Source organism: Sciurus vulgaris, assembly GCF_902686455.1.
Source record: "Sciurus vulgaris genome assembly, chromosome: 9".
Classification (NCBI taxonomy): domain Eukaryota; kingdom Metazoa; phylum Chordata; class Mammalia; order Rodentia; family Sciuridae; genus Sciurus; species Sciurus vulgaris.
The window spans coordinates 9,142,761-9,159,270 of NC_136469.1; the positions used below are offsets into that span (position 1 = coordinate 9,142,761).

Below are 16,510 nucleotides of genomic sequence, written 5' to 3' on the forward strand. Positions count from 1 at the left end.
GATTCTGGTCCCTCCAGGGGCACCCACGAAGCCTGGGCTACCTTCTCCACCTTCTGAAGGAGTAGGTGGGCCATCTCCTGAGGCCACTTTTAGGCCCACCTTTGATGAAATGGATGCCTGACTCAGTGGATAGGAGCTGCGGAGCCATTACAGTTACTAGAATAAACCAGGCAGTTACTAGTTCAAAATGCTACACATCATCCTGTTGCTCTCTCAAGCTGACTCAGTTTATTGGGTGCTGAATGCAGTCCTGGAATTCTGAAGATGTGTTTTTATTAACAACGTTGCCCCTACATGCAGACCAGCGGTTTAGTCTAATGCCAAGCCAAAGCTCGAGCAAATGCTGGCGGGCCTCGGTGGACTGGGACGCGGTCAGTGGAGTTGGTTTTGAGTGTGGGTGCGCTCCCCAGGAAATCTCAGAGCTGGTTTTGCCTGTTTGTGGTTTTCACCTTAGGTTCTGATTTTATAATTTCAGCCTTACGAGGATGTGATGCCACCAGATGTGTGTGTGTGTTCTGAGGTTGATTTCCCTCTGCTCTGTGGTCAGTGATTTGATTGCTGAAACTGAAGTACAGTGTCTAAAAGAGAACAAATAAAAGAAAATTCTTGCAACATTGCCAGAGGCAGCATTTCTTTGCTGGGGTTAAGAAAAACCCCTTTAAGATGTTTAAAGAAGCGTGGCCCATTCCCACGTGAGACAGAGACCTCACGTGGGACTGTCTTGTCCACCTCTGCACACTTGGCATGGAGCATGGTACTTAGGGCATACTGAGTACTCAGTGTATCTATAGAAAAATCCAAGCCCTAGCTTACATCAGCGAGATGTAGAACATGCTGGTGCTCCAGCGCTTGGTAGGCTTCCGGCAGAGCTGCACATCAGGAGTAAGGACTTTTAGTCTCACCTGATGTAAAAGGAAAGAAAACAAGGAAAGAGTCATGGTATCCCTAGGGAAGATTGGCCTACCTTTTGCAAATTTGCAAGCCAAGCAAACTTGTAATGTCCAGTCTTTTGATTTTACTTTTAGGAATCACATTTATTTTGTACAAATTATTCTGTGGTGCTCTTTAGAATTTCAACCAACTCAACTCATAAAAACACAGACCCAATTCTTAGAAAAGGTCCCTGAGTATTCCCCCAAGTTCAAGGTGCACGCAGGCGGCTGGAAGCTCTCGTTCAAAGCCAGAGCCGTGCCGCACGCTGTGTCTCCTTAAAGGCCTGCGTATCTGGTTTCTTGGCCCTCGGAAATTGAAGCCGAGCGAGGTCGCGAGCTCAGTGCCCGGGAGGGGACAGGAGATGTGCTGGCTTCAGGTGCCGCTGGCAGCTGTACCCCTGCCTGTCCCCAGCCCGCCTGCCTCTCCTCGGGACAGGGATGGGCTCTGTAATCCTTCTGTGTCCCTAAAGGCACCAGGCCTGCAGAGTTCTCCAGGCAAGCACCTCGACTCGTTGGAATGATCTAAATGCCCTCAACAAGGCCTGTGGCACGGCCAGGGCCGTCGATGCAGAGAAAGCCATCGGAGGACACGGACTGGTCTCCCTCTCAGCAGCGCAGGCCTGCGACGTGCCCAGGACTGCTTTCCACCGTGGATCTACACAAAACCACCCGGTCACGTCGTTCCAGCTTCATTTCGCTCACATCTCCAAAAACACAATACTAGCAACCACCAACTACTGCTGAGCACTCGCGATCACGCCAGGAACTGATTTAGTGCTTTGCATACATTTTCTCAATTAATCCTTACTCGAGGCATGGACTCATATTATCTTCTCTTTCCACAAGTGGAAACTCCGGCACAGAGAGATTAAGCAACTTGCCCAAGGTCACACAGTGAGTAATTGGTGGGGTTGGGGTTCGAACTCAGACCGACTGCTCCAGAGCCTATGTTCTTAATCTCCTTGCTCTGCAGCTGCCGTGTGATCTGGTTAACTCATCCTGTGACAAAGGCTCTGGTAGCCAGGTTAGCTTCCTGTTTAGTGTCTACTCCATAAAGGTAATATCACACAATGTGGTTAAAAATCTCAAAAGTAAAAAAATCACAACCCGTCATTCAGTGTCACTTCAGCTGCTGTGTACGGAGTCCAAAGGCTACCAGGGCACACCTGGCTCCCCTACCCTCATGGCCGAACCCCAAAACAAGCTGAGGCCTAGCAGTGTTCGAAAGCCTCCTCGGCTCTGCATTCGTGATTTTGCGATGACTTGTGCACCTATTAGCACCCCATTAATGGGCTGGTTTATGGAAACGGTTGTCCTAGGAAGTGAGGGGATTTTTTTTTTTTTTCTTTTCCGTTGAAACCACAGGTCTACAGAATGAAAATGCTCCATCTAATGAGTGTAACCTGGAAAGTAATTTCATGGGCTGCCGTACTTTGATGGTGACAATTCTTGGATGTCAAAAGGATAAGGACACAGTTTTCTGCTTCTAATTTTATTCTTGGAAAACGATGGTATTGAGGTCTCCGCAGCGCGCTCCTGTGGATTAATTCTCCTTTTTCCTTTGTGGAGGAGATTTAGGGGAAGTCTTAATCTGCTTTATATTTAACTCTTATCTCCACACTATGAATTAAAAATAGAAGGCTGGCCTTCAGCCCCATCTCCTCAGACGGCTCGGGTTGCGCCGGGTGAGCACGGCCCCTAGCACGGGGGCTGTGTGCGCCGGGCTCCCCGGGCTGACTCTCCAGACACCTGCCTCTTCCCCAGCCTCACCCTGTGGAGAACCAGCAGCCCTCAGTCTACGGTTCTGAATGGCGTCTAGCCTTTCCTGGGTCCTCTCTGTTTGTCGTCAAACTCTGTGCGTGACTCTTCTTCTCAGAATCTGCAGTTTTGAGGCTGGCCTCCTCCGGTTGCTCTCCTGAGTCGGCGCGTGGGGCAATGGGCAAGGGTCGGGAGCTTTCCCATGAGCTGCTCAGTGGACTGGAGCACCTCTGACTCCTCCCCCTCCCTCGCTTCTCCCCTGCTTTTCTCATCTCCTGCCCAGAGTTGCAGAAGTGCTTCTGGGGTTGTGGTGTGGCCATCTTCTTCCAAAACTCAGTTACTGCCCTTGTGATGAGATTAAAGGAGGGGTCCAAGCCGGCGCAGTGGCTCACGCCTGGAATCCCAGCGGCTGGGGAGGCTGAGGCAGGAGGATCGTGAGGTCAAAGCCAGCCTCAGCAAAAGCAAGGCGCTAAGCAACTCAGTGAGAACCTGTCTCTCAATAAAATATGAAACAGGGCTGGGGAGGTGGCTCTGTGGTCGAGTGCCTCTGAGTTCAATCCCTGGTATCCCCACCAAAAAAAAAATAACAAGAGTTGAGGGTCCTGGGGGCCACTCCGTCCTGACTGGATGAAGGCCCTCTCAGGAGAGGCCTCTGGCAGCCTTGGCTGTCCTGCCCTTGGCCCTCTGCCAGAAGGACACAGCACCTGCCCCTCTGGAGGACACAGATCACCAGGCAGCCTGACCTGCTGGTGCCTTGATTGCAGAACGGTGGGAATCTCTGCTTTTGAGTAAATCATCTAGTCTCTGATACTCCTTGATAGCAACGAAGATGAGGAGTGACTCACTCACTAAGGAATCATCTGGCCACGGAGGGCAGGAAACCCCTAGGGACACTTGTACATCTTTGGGTGGCTGGGTCAGCATACATGATGAATCTCGTGTGTCTCACGCAAGGGAGGGGACAGGGTGAACTGCGTAGTGAACGCAGCAGAACAACTTCATGGATCGTGTCCGGCCTCCCCTTTAGAGGCACTCTGCCTCCAGCATGGTCTCTTCATTTAGTAGAGGGTTTGAGTCCTAGGATCTTAAAGCACCACGAGGAGGCCCTTTGGGCTTTGCTGACTGCTAGTCACCCTCTGGGAGCGAGCCTGCCTCCTCGCTTCTTGTCCCTCCTCTGGCTCCACAGAACCAAGGGCAAGGCTGACCAGCTTCTGCCTGGGTCTGACAGTGCGCTGCTGGATACACACCCCAAGAAGGCGGGGTCCCTCGATCCACGCACAAACCCACAGCCTCCAGGAGATGCTCTCCACGCCGCAAATGGTTTGGGAGAACTCAAAACCAGTTTAGCTGTGGAGACAGGCGTTTTCTGTCACTTGGAAAAACAAAGTGGAAGAGAATAGAATGGAACAGGAAACCATGGAAGGGTGTTGGTGCAGGAGGAGGTGGCGCTTTGCAACGCTTTGCTTCTGAGTACAGAATCCGCACCTCCCTCGGGTGGGGAAGTCACGGTGCTCACCAGCACCGTCCCTCCTGACTCTCCCAGCCTACTGCACCACCCGGCTGAGGTCGAAATCTGCCGACGGAGCGTGTCCTGCAGAACCTACGCACATCCAGAACCGCCACCTAAACCTTCCGCGCCATCTCCTCTACTCTTTTTATTTCTATTTTTATTTATCGTTTTGCAGCACCAGGGACGGGGACCCAGGGCCTCGCACGTGCCGGGCAAGGCCCCGCTGAGCTGCTCCCCCAGCCCGTCTCCTCTCCTTATTCTTTTCACAGGCTGGGTGACAGCAGGGCAGCCTGGAAGCCACAGATCTCAGAATGGCAGGAGGAAGCAGCCGTGGCTGAGCCATCCTTGGGAGGAGTGCCACTCCTGAGTCACCTGACCGGGGACGTCAGCTTGGACTTTGTGTGCATGAAAAAATAAACATCCCTTGTGTTGAGCCGGATCGTTTTACCTACTTGTGCCTGTGGGGGGTGTGCACCCCCGTGCACTGGGGTGTGTACATGTGGCTTACGTCATAACGTGTATTATTTACTGTATATTTTAGTCAGAAACATTTGAAAGCCACTGTTCCAGACACGGTCCCAGATCAACTTGGGTTGGATCACGTGGGGTGCTCTTTATAAGTACAGGTTTCTGGACCCCGCTGAGCTCTACCGAGTCAGGACTGAGCCTGGGAATGTTTAACATGTTTAACAAACTCTGCAGATGAACCTTATGAACATTAAAGTTGAAAAACCACTTTAGCTCTGGCATGGGTAGAAGTGTTTCTTGGCAGCCCTGGGGCTGTTTGAACTAGCAACTTCGTACCTATTTTCTTTGGTCACTGTCCAAAGCCTGAGTCCTTCCCTGTTCCCCAGTCCGCCCGGACTCCGCACAGCCTTATCACAACAGCGCTCTGTGCTGATTCACTTAATCCTCCTTAGAACACCTCCCACTCTTCCCCTTTACTGCCCTCTGAAAAGTCCCTTGCGTAATTAACAAATGCCCGATTCCCTACAGCTTTCCCTAGACCACTTTCTTAGACTTTGGCTCCCCCCTTGAATGGTGTCTGCTCATGTCCTGCCATGCTGTGCTCTCCTCTGGGTTGGCCAGGGGGTCAAGCCCCTCATTTGGTCCTCACTGTGGCTTCTCAATCATGATCCTCCTATTCTACAGACAGGCCTTTATCAATCAGGATGCTGTTGGCTATAAGTAACAGAATACCCAAATATAAGAGCCGAAATAATAGGACATCTATGCTCTTACATGGCTCATAGAAAGGTTAAATGATAATTGGCTAATTAAATACATATCTTTCTGATCTATTTTCTCCAGGATGTTGGATTTTATCCTTGGGCTTATTCCCTCATGGTTACAAGAGAGCTACAGCAGCTCCAGACATTACCTCCATCACAGCAATGCGGGTATTGGTCTTCATAACTATGAGGACTCTTGTGACAGCGTTTAGGGAGCCCCTGGTCAACTGGGAATAATCTCCCTCCCTCAGGTTCCTGAACCTGAGCTTGGGCTCAAGCCCCCTTGCGTCTGATCCTCCCCAGGATTTATGGCCCCCACCCCCAGCACCACCATGGGGGTCCTTAGCAGCCCCCGCGTCTGGACGAACCTCCTGGCTACTTGCTGAAATGTCTTCCTATCCTGGATTCCCACCTTCACCCTCTGCAGGTAACTCACTGAGTGCTTCACAGTGAGAACGGAGGGCTGGGGTAGGAGCTCCCGGCTTCTCCCACCGAGGACTTCCTGTGGGCCGTCCACGCCCGACTCTGTGGAAGTCCACCTCCGTTCCTCTGGAAGATTCCATGTCCCCTCCACCTCTCCCAAATCCTGGTGGAGAGACGCAGAGGCAGGCCCAGCGCCCACCCAGCCCCAGCCCGAGGGTGGCAGCACTTTATCACCCTCTCTCCTGCTTCTCCCTGTCTCCTCCCTGGCACGGTGGCTGCTACACACCTTGCAGGTGCTTTAGAAGCTGACATAGAGGAAGGTCCCTGAGCCTTGAGTCACCCGTCCAGCATTCAGTCCCTCTCCTGCATCTTCTTTCTGCTTTTTAAAAGAAAATGTTAAAAATAAAGAGTACTTTTCTGGTTGTTTGTTTGTTTGTGGGGACACAGAGAACACCCTCCCAGGGGAAAAGGCATGTGACAAGACACCTGCTCGCTCGCCTCAGCTCCTGGTCCAGCTGAGAACCCAGAGAGCGTGTGTGAGATTCACTTCCAGCCCCGCCGGCCTCCCACGTTGGTGCCCAAGAGGCAGCTCTGGGGAAGCCCTGGCATCCCTTCTCTACCTCACCCTGGAGTCTCCCTCCGACTGGACAGGTCACCTGGTCTGCATCCCAGCTGGCTGCCGCCCTCTGTGCTCCCTCCATGCAGCTCTACTCTGGCCTGACCGCCCACCCGTCCTTCCCCGGCCTCAGGTCAGCTCAGGAGTCTCTCGGTCTCCAGTGGAGCTTCTTGTCCCTGTCCCCTCCTTCCTCCCTCTAAAAACACATCACCACCTGTGTCGCACTTCATTACAAAATCGCCTTCCGTGTCTGTCACTTCCACGGGACCGTCAGCTCCTGGAGGCAGACACCGGACTGACCGATTCTTCCATCACCCAAGTCAGTCACACACACTTCCTCTCCTGTAAGAGAATCAACTAATACAGAAGTAAGCCCAGACCCCAAGTCTCTCTCTCCCTTCCCATACTTTTCACACATGAGCCTTCGGTGCCTGGTTCAGTGCTGGGCCACCCGAGGCCCCATGAGGGCTGTTCCAGCAGAGAGAGGCTGGCCGTCCTCCTGGAGTGGAGGTTCCCTGCAGTGCCCCCTCTGACCATCAATCTGAGCTTAAATACCATCCGCAGCTTGCGCTTCCGGGGTCTGGGTTGCTGTGTCTGTGCTCTCCTGGGGTTTGTTTTTGCTAGCTCACTGTCTGCATCTATTCGAACTCTGCTCTCTGCCGGGGCAGTTTACCTTCGGAGGACGTTCCCCACTGCCTGTGCGGTGTACTCTGGTTTCAAACATCTTGCCCACGGACTCCACTGATATTGCACTGGAGACCAAGGCAGCCTAAAATATTCAAAGTAGCAGGAGTTACTTTTTAGGATGATTGAATATGATGAAGAAGCCAAGGACAAAGGGTAATTTATTCCAGAGGAAGTCAACACCTTTGCTTTGCACTAGCTCTTGCAGTTAAAAAATAGGGCTGGTAATTGGACTTGCTTTATGAAAATCTCATTAGCATTAGCATATAACTAAAATGCACAGCTCCATAGTTAATTGCAATCCTGCACTGCGGTTAACAACGACAGTGATGACATTTGCATATTGCACATAAAATTAAAAATGCATGTCAGATAGGTGCTCTTTCAGGAAAAAAATCCTTGAATAACATTGCATTCAGTACAATAATCGGAAAGATTTTGAATTTGAATGGAAATTATATGTATAGTATGAGCTTCAGAAAGACAGAGGAGCCTGATCAAAGAGGAGGGGGAAACTAAATCTGAAATGCCGCACAGTCAAAACTCTAGCAGCTGGCTCTTCTTCAAGGACAGGGACATGGCATACAGGACCGCGTGGCTTTGTGTGAACGGAGCCCTTTCACTGGAAAGACTGTTCCCTGAGCCTCTTCTAGGCCGTCAGCAGCTTGAGACCATGAACCTGACCTTGAACCTTGGTCTCCCGCCAGGCTCAGCGTATCGCAGACATTCAATAATTTGCACCCGGGGACCAACTCAAACCCTTTCTGACTGGACCCAGAAGACACTGGAGGCTGGGTAGTGAAGTGATCGGAGGGACGTTTCCACTCACCTGGAGCCCGAGAGTCGGCCTCCCCAGATCCTCTGTGGAGCGGCTTCTGCCTCACAGTGTTTCTGAGAAGAGTCAGAAAGACAGGGCTCTAAAAGTCCCGGGCACAGCTCAGAGCCTGGCATCTTCCAGGTGCAGTGATTATTGCCTTCACTGTTGTTTTGGGGTTAAAGATTCTGGGAAAGGGCATGTGAAAGCCGAGATATAAATTACGTCCCACGTCAGTGCTAGTGCTAGCCAACCACAAGAAGGAATGAATGATACCTCTTGCTGCCAAGGCTGATCATTATGGTTCTATTTGACCAAGAAAGAAAATGAGATCCTGGAAAGAGAAGAGGAGATGTAAGAAAATAGTGCTGTTCTCTAGGTGGGCCATGCGGAGCTCATTCTCAGGCGCTGTGCGAGGCTCCTCCTGACCTTACTGCCTCCTCATGGAGGACGAGGAGGGGCCAGGAACCAGGGTCAGGGAGAAAGGCAGAAGGACAGACGGGCTTCTGCAGCAACTGGGGATTTCCTTCTCTCCTTGTTCCCTGGGCTACTGTTCATCATCTCACAGCTAGGGCTTCTGCGCCCTGCACTGTGACAGGAACAGAGGGACGCAGCTGGCCCTGGACGTGGACCTGACTGGTATGCAGCAGGAAATCTGGACGAGGAGCAAGGTGACGGCTCAGCAGGAGAGAGAAGTCTGGGTGTGGTGGGTGGAGGACAGTGGGAAGCAGACATCAGGCCCTCCCAGGGGCTGCTGGCTGGAGACACTCCCACTTAGCAGGTGAGAAGGGACTCCTGCCCATGAAGGGAACAAGGATGGAGAAGCCTGGGAAGAACAAGGGCAGAGAGGCTGGGAAGCTGGGAGAGAAGAGAGCTTGACCTGAGGGGGTCGCCAGGGTTGCTCTATGAAGGGTCAGTGAGGTCACTGGATTTGCTGACAAGGCACCACGGTTCTTCGAGAGGGTGGTTACTGGGCATGGAATGGATGAAGTTCACACCAAGGGGTAGAGAGGGAAAGGTGGGACATGCAGGAAACACGTGCTGAGCCTCGGCATCCCCATTCTCTATGGGTCCAGCTCTTGTAAGACCCCAAGACCAAGAGTCTGCACTTAAGAGTCCACTCCAGGGGCCTCTGATCAGAAGGCATCCCTGGAAAGGGTCCGACAGCGCTACCTCAGCTCAGCTCTGTCCTACAGATTTCCCTTGATAGTCAAGGCTGGTAAAGCTTTCCAAGTGGAACAACAAAAATGTTGCTAGCAGTCTCTTTAGGAGCAACCCCCTACCATCGAATCTGAACATGCTGGCTTTCCACACAGAGCAGGATTAGGTCAGGACTGGCTCCAAGGGCGGACCTGGCCAGGACCCAAGAGCACAGAGGGGCAAGCAGAGCGGGGTGTGATTTCACTCCTGTTTTTACTGCCTTCTCCGGGGGCCGCGGGCGCTTGCCCTCCTGTGAGCTGCGGTGTGCAGAGCTGGGGTCCAAGCAAAAGAAAAGCACGGCCCCCCAGTCGTAACTCTCGAGTGGGGTGTGCGGATCGGCTGCCTGCCTCCCCTGGCTTGTCTTGCTCTCCTGGCACGAGGTCATTTGCTCCCAGAATGGCTGCTTATCTCAGCTGACTGCTATTTGCTGATCCGGCCTCGTTTTGTTATTCTGAAAAGTCACATCGAGTCCGGAATCCTTCCTGATGCCGCATTAAACTTCTCTGTGCTAACTCTGTTTCAAACACGGAGACTGCCTTAAAACCGAGGCCAGCCCAGGAAGGACTAGGCCTGCAGGCGTGGGGAGAAGCACGCCTCGGTCCGCCTTGCCCAGCCACAGAAGGGAGGGCCTGTGGCACCTCTGCCCCGCCAGGCTTCCTGTTCCTTCCTCCACGAGGCTCTGTCAGCTCAGGGGGGCTCAGAGCCCCAGGTGTGGGGCAGGAGGGAGGTGCACACGCTGCCTCCATGTCTCTGTGTGCACTGTGAAATGAGAGGCTCTGGCCAGCTGCCTGGGGCGTGGCATGTCCACCTACAGCCTGTCTTCGGCTTGCACTGTGGGCCAACGCTGCTGTCACTCTGCCTCCTTCTCCCAGCCAGCACCTTTGCTGGGGGAGGGCCGACCACCTGCAAAGGTGCCGTGTTGGCCTCGGGGTCTGGTGCTCTTGGCCAGCAGCTCAGACTCCGCAGCACCTCCGAAGTGCATGCCTCAGGACTGAGCCCAGTCCACTCACCAAAAAAGGGGTTGCCTCCTCGGCCTGCTGTCAGGCCTTGCCTGCGAACGTCTGGCCTCGAGCCGTGCTGTGGCAGGCGTTGCTTCAGTGCCAGGTTCTCGCTGTTGGCAAGGCCATGTTGGATGCAGAGGCCAAGCAGGCAGTAAGGCCTGCGTGAGCTGCCCTCAGCTCTGCAGGGCGGCAGCTGCCTCTGAGTCCGTGTTAGGCGCGTGCACAGTGACCACGCAGTTACCACTGCCCAGCGCTGGGCTGGGCCATCCAGGCCCAGGGGCAGGAGGTGTTCGTTTCCCAGGGAGTGATGTCACCCAGCCCAGCTTCTTAATTGAGTTTCATTTAGAAAATAAATGCTTCACTGGACAATGACACCTATCAACTCTTTTCCAGATGATCTTAGCGTGGTGTGGGCAGCTGTGTAACTTAACAATCTCATCATCATCCTTCACCCTGGTGTGCGCCGTCTTGGCACAGCGGCTGCTGGGGATGGCCGCGTCAGGGAAGTTCGAAGATGCCTATGTTTTGAGAGTTTCAAATTCTTAGAAACCAGCTCCCGGCCTTCCCATGTCCTGGCTTGTGGCTCTATGAAGGGCCTGAAAAAGAATGTTCTCCAAAGCTGTGCCTCACTCCACAGTGAGGAAACTAGACAGGCCTCCCAGCTGCCACACCGCTGCCCTGTAGCCTAGGAGACTTGGAGACGTTACGGGCACATGGAGTCGCTGCCACGGCTCAGGCCCTGGCCCCTGTCTCCACTCTGGCAAGTTGGTGGTACAAGGGAGAGGTCACTGGGGTAGGACCTGGAATGAAGGCCAGCCATGACTCTGTCTCCAGGGCAAAAAGAACAATAAGGAGTTTCTAGTTTTCTTTACTGGAAGGAATTTCCTAGTGGAAACTATTCTCCCACTAAACAGGGTTTTATCTGTACAACTTTATTGCTCATGACGATCAGAGTCAATTCCCACTGGTATCTTAGAGCTGGAAAATGACATCTGTCATCACAAGTTTTCTGAGAAAGAAATATTCCTTTTCCTATACTGGCCAAAAGCCAAGTCATTAGTTACCAACCAATATAGGTATATCCAAGGGAAAAAAAAGAATTATTACGAGTTTTAATTGCCTTGAACTTCTAGATGGAAGGTTTTACATTCAGTTACACCTGAGTCGCAGAAAACTCCAAGGGACTAGTGGAGTTCTTTGGCCAAACCAGAATCTGGCTTATTTAACGTCCCTAGAAACAGATCATTGGTGGCAACTTGTACACATGCTTGGTATATAGAAGTTTGCTCAGTTTAATCTTAAATGGATTTTAAGATGAAATATATGTGCATTTGTATATGTTTGTATCTATATCAATCTAATATATTAATCATAAGGTACTGAATCATTTTCAAAGGCATAAACTTTATGTGAGGTTAAGAGTACTGATTAGTGTATAAAATATTTCAGGGTATGCCAACATTTTATGCCCACTGAATGCAAAAATGTAGCTTAAGAAAATATTAAATTAACAAATTAAATGAAGCGAAAAAATGTTGGCTAGCTATATCAAAATGCCAGCAGTTCAGATTGCGGAATGTGGGTTATTGCTTGTTCACTGCCCAAGATCTTGCTCACAGGACTCCTGTTATATGGTCAGGGTTTTCCCCACTTTACAAAGCATCAATAATATTTTCAATCCACTATTCCCCTCAGAGTGTAATGTCAATTCTTGTGTACGCTTCAATAGTTCTTTGGAAAGCATCCATAGATGGCTCTTCATAGAGTGAGAGAGAATTACCTGATGTGTCATGGTTTTCACTAAAGACAGCATAAATACACACACACACTCACACACACACACACACACACACACACACACACAATGTTCCCTGACTAACTCTTGTTCAACTTATGATTTTCAACTTTACGATGGTGCAAGAGTGCTATGCATTCGGTAGACTCCATGTTTCTTGTTTTGAATTCCGATCTTTTCCTGAGCTGGCGACATACAGTGGGACACTGTCTCACAGCTGGGCAGAGGCAGAAGAGCACAGCTCCTCATCAGCCACAGGACCCCGAGGGCAAGCAGCCTGCCGTCTGTATTGCACTGCTGAGCTGTGATGTTGGGTAAGTTAAGTGTATCGAATGCACTTTTACTTACGATATAGCTATAGTTTGATTCCTCCAAGGCCCTGTGTTGAAGGCTTGAACACCAGCCCGAGGTGCTAGTGGAAAATGGGGCAGGGTAGGAAGAAGTTAGGTCACTGTCCCCTTCCTCTCTCTCTCACTTCCTGGCCACCACGATGTGAGAATTTCCTCTGCCACATGCTGTCACCATGATGAGCTGCCTCACCACAGGCACTGTGAGCAGAGTCCTTAAAACCAGTCCTGGGACTCGCTGACTTGTCATTGAGATGCTGGGGAGGAAGTAGCAGAAAGTTGGGAGGCAGCGGTCACAGAGAAGAGACCTGAGCCTTAGGTGTCCCCTAAGATGTTGATTGAGTCATTCTTCCAGCAAAATTTATTGAGTACCTATTATACCATAGTATTCTTAATAGTCTCTTATGAGTTGTAATATGTTACAAACTAGCATTAGTTGTTGAATCAACAGGGGAATCTGCATTATCAATGTAAGAAGTCGGGGTAGCTCAGAACTCTCCCTGAGTTGTGCCATACAGCCTGACGGTATAGAAATTAAAGCAGACATGCAGCTGCTGTCTGGGCAGGTGGCTACTGGTCAAATTGCAGGTGTGCCTTGGAGGAGGTCAAGAAGTCCATCCACAAAGTGCTCTTCTTTAAAGCTGGGTGCTTTCCTTTTGGGATACAAGCAAAAATAGCCTCAATTGTAGAGGGCTAGGAGAAGGAAGGAACTTGGCTTAGGGAGCAGAGGGTCATGAGTTTACATGATTAATAAGGAGGTGAACATATGATTCAGAAGTTCAGAGTCAGCACAATCTAAATAAACCTGGTCCGAGAGCAGCAGCTGTTTTCGTATGACTCATTTAAGATGCCTTTCAAAATCAGAAGCTCTACAAATAAGACTTGAAGATGTAGGAGAATCAAGTACAGATGGAGCCACGTTTAACAGCAGAGATCTAATAAGGACTGTCCAAAGGAAGTTTGCATTTTTGTCATGGTCTAGGCCTGTCTTGAAATACGAGGGCAACGTGCATTTCTATTAAAAATGCTTTACAGAACCAAGGCAGCCTCTGAAACACGGAAGCTCCCAGGATTACGTTCTCATGAATCACCGCTGTGGTGCTCATGGCAACCAGGGAGGGTGAGCACCAAGTTCTACGATCGATGACAATTGTACGCGAAAACCAGACTCACGTAAACCACCAGCATGAACAAAGTGGAAGGAATGTGTCATCCCTGACTCGGATCCAGGGGAGGCCTGCTGTCTAGGAAGTGATCTGCTGGGCTGCTCAGTCGGACCCAAGACCCCAGCTACAGGTGTGTGCTTTCCAACAGGTAGTGGAGCCAGAGATGCCAAGGGTAGATGGTTGAGTGTCTCCATGGAAATGGTCAAGTCACAACTAGAAAGAGAACTCTTTTTTTAAAAAAAATATAATATTGCGGAATACACCAAAATCATCCAGTTCTTTCTGTTGTGAATGATGAACATACAACTCTATTGCATTGTAGGAAATGACCCAGAAAAACTCTTGGAATATTTCCAAGTTTTATGATTCTCCAGTTAAGTGTGTGTGTGTCCACGTTGTTATTATTATGCATTTTGGCTAAGCCTGTCCCCGTTCAGTGACTCCATTTTCTACTCTAAATATTGGATCCTTATTTCAGAGACTGAACTACCAAATATATAGCAAATGATCAGAGGAGCAAGGTGGAGATTGGGGGAACAACATGTTCCCACTACAAACATTGTTTATGTTAAATGATATGATTTATATATTTGTACTGTAACTCTTTAAGTACATGTAAGTACTATGGGGATTAATAAACTATACATTTCATGGCATTACTGGGTTTATAGAAGTCTTTCCTATTATATCTTGTAAATGAATGCTAAAAAGCACAATTGCTATAAAATGGTGAGTCCTCAAAAGTTGTTGACGTTGGAAAGAAATTCTCAAACTTGTTACTGGAAAAGTTGAGTTGTTTGATGTGGAAGGACCTCCTTGAGGTTAAATTTTTTTGTCCCCCAGAGGGAACTATCAGTAGAAGATGCAGCAAAAAATATTTTAGGATATTCTAGATCATATTGCATCTGTTTCCACAAAAATTACATGCCTACATTCAATTATGTAACTCTTAAATAGGGGAAATTATAATTCTATCAATTTAAGAATACATAATCTTTTAAAAACACATTTAAGATATAAGCCATATGTTCGATTGAGTAAATCAGGTGTTGAAATAATGTGTTTTACTTTCAAGTATATTATCCCAGTATTTTTAAAGTTCTAAAAAATCAGTAGCAGCCAAAGCCTATCAGAATAAATTGTCAGTCTGGTGGTTGCACTAGAAGACGATGCTTTGACACGTGGGTTCTGACGAGTGGTAACCTGAGAGAATCGGTGACCAGGTGGCACTTGCAGCCGAGGACAGGAGCACCCCCTGCAGCCCGTGTGGGGGTCCGCGTGCTTCCACCCCTGGCCTGGGGGGGAAGGCTGCCCAGCTGGCTCTTGAGTGGTGCCCTGACTCCAGCAGCATGCTCACCTTCCTTTGGTCCCTGAGGATTGTCCCCTGGAGATTATTGGTGGCGATTTTAATCTGTAATTTAATTTTAATCTTTCTTCCTCTCAAAATATTCATTCACCCAATCATTCATTTAAAAATGCTTCTGGTACATCAGGAGCTATACTAGATGCTGGGAATACGATGGTGAGCAAACAGGAAAAAGCCAGATAACCACACCCTGGATGTGTCATTGTGATCCAAGAAAGGAGCTGCGGAGGTGAGAGTAAGGGCCATCGTGGCACAGGATGGAGGACCCTGAACTCAGATGGGGAGCTAGGAAGCTGCCCTAAGGAGCCCCGCTTGGGTTAAAAAAAAATAATTAGGCAGTCACTAAGTGGGTGGATTATTGAGATTAATTAAAACTGAATAAAATTAAACATTCAGTTTCTCAGGCACAGCAGCCACGGTCCAGGGCTCACTAACTGCACATAGACACTGCCTGGATGCAGCAGCATCGGCCTCAATGCAGAACGCTCTGCTGCAGCGCAGATCCAAATGGTGCACAGGACGAACTAGCAAAGCAGTGACAAAACCCTTCCTAGCTGAAAAAATGTCATATGCAAAGGCCCTGTGGTGGGAGGGACAGCACACAAAACGTTCTCCATGACAAGTTCAGCTGGGCAGAAAAGAAAGGAAAGGATACAAGGAGAAGGCAGAGGGTTGGTAGAGAGGGGAGGGTGGTCCTGGGAAACCCAAATTCACACACAGGATGGTCATAGTGAGAGGACAAGGGAAGCATAGGCAGCTGGGGTCCAAGAAAAGCAGGGTGGACTCCCTGATTTTGTCTGTAGCGCGGTTGCAGATGATGACAAGGCCCAGAGGTGACCCCAAGACAGGTGTTTGGACTGGAGAGGAGACCTGAATACCACTGTCACCTGGGCCAGCTCTGGGTGGCCTAGACTGGGTTGAGAAGAGCTCCAGGACCAAGGGAGGTCTCGAGAGGTGAATAGGGAGGGAGAGGAACTCGTGCCACGCCTGTGGACACTGGCCCAGAGGATGGCGGGCAAGAGCACAGCAGAGCCGGGCCGGGGCGACAGTGGCCGCAGCACACCCCTCCACCCGAGACAAGCCACCAGCACCTCTTGAGAGGTCCCCCGGAGAAGCAGGGTCCTCTGGGGAAAGCCAGGTTTTGTTTGGAGGAAGGAGACAAAGGCCGCGTTCAGAGCAGGCTGAAGGTAAGAGCAAGTTTGCTTAGTGAGCTGTGATCGCTGCAGGACATGCAGGGAGCAGAGGGCTACTCGGGAGGGCCAGCGGCTGAGCAGCCGCCCCTCTGGGCACGGACTGATGACAAGGTAAACCCCAGGCCTGGGAGGGGCTGCCGTGGGAGCCCTTGGCTCCTTGAACCTGGGGTGGGGTATTCCTGCCACCGATCCTGTGCAGCCACCGCTTGGAAAGTTCTTGAACCAGGCATGGCAGTTCCGGTCCTTGCAGGGCTAAGCTTGGTGCCGGTCTCAGAGGCTTTGGTTTCAATGCCTGCCAGTCTCAGACTCAGGTGTCGAGACCCCCACGGAGAGGAGGATCCTAAGTCAGGTGCTCAGAACCGCAGAGGGTGGACATTAACCAGTCCATTCCAGAGAGCCCTGTTGGCCACGCTGGAGTCTCCGTCTCTCTACCCCAGCAGCCTGGCGGAGGCTGGCCCCGGGACTCTGCAAAT

The 16,510-nt window shown here is 50.6% G+C and overlaps 1 long non-coding RNA gene across 2 annotated transcripts; it reads left to right on the plus strand.

Annotated features, from left to right (window-relative positions):
- The first annotated feature begins 1,080 nt into the window (after nucleotides 1–1,080).
- LOC306669634 lies at nucleotides 1,081–4,935 on the plus strand. Of its 2 annotated transcripts, XR_013766181.1 has the most exons (3): nucleotides 1,081–1,826; nucleotides 2,298–2,855; nucleotides 4,470–4,935. It is a non-coding gene; the product is annotated as an uncharacterized lncRNA (long non-coding RNA). The 2 variants fall into 2 exon arrangements; XR_013766180.1 differs by having other exon boundaries at nucleotides 1,081–2,855.
- The last annotated feature ends 11,575 nt before the right edge of the window (nucleotides 4,936–16,510 follow it).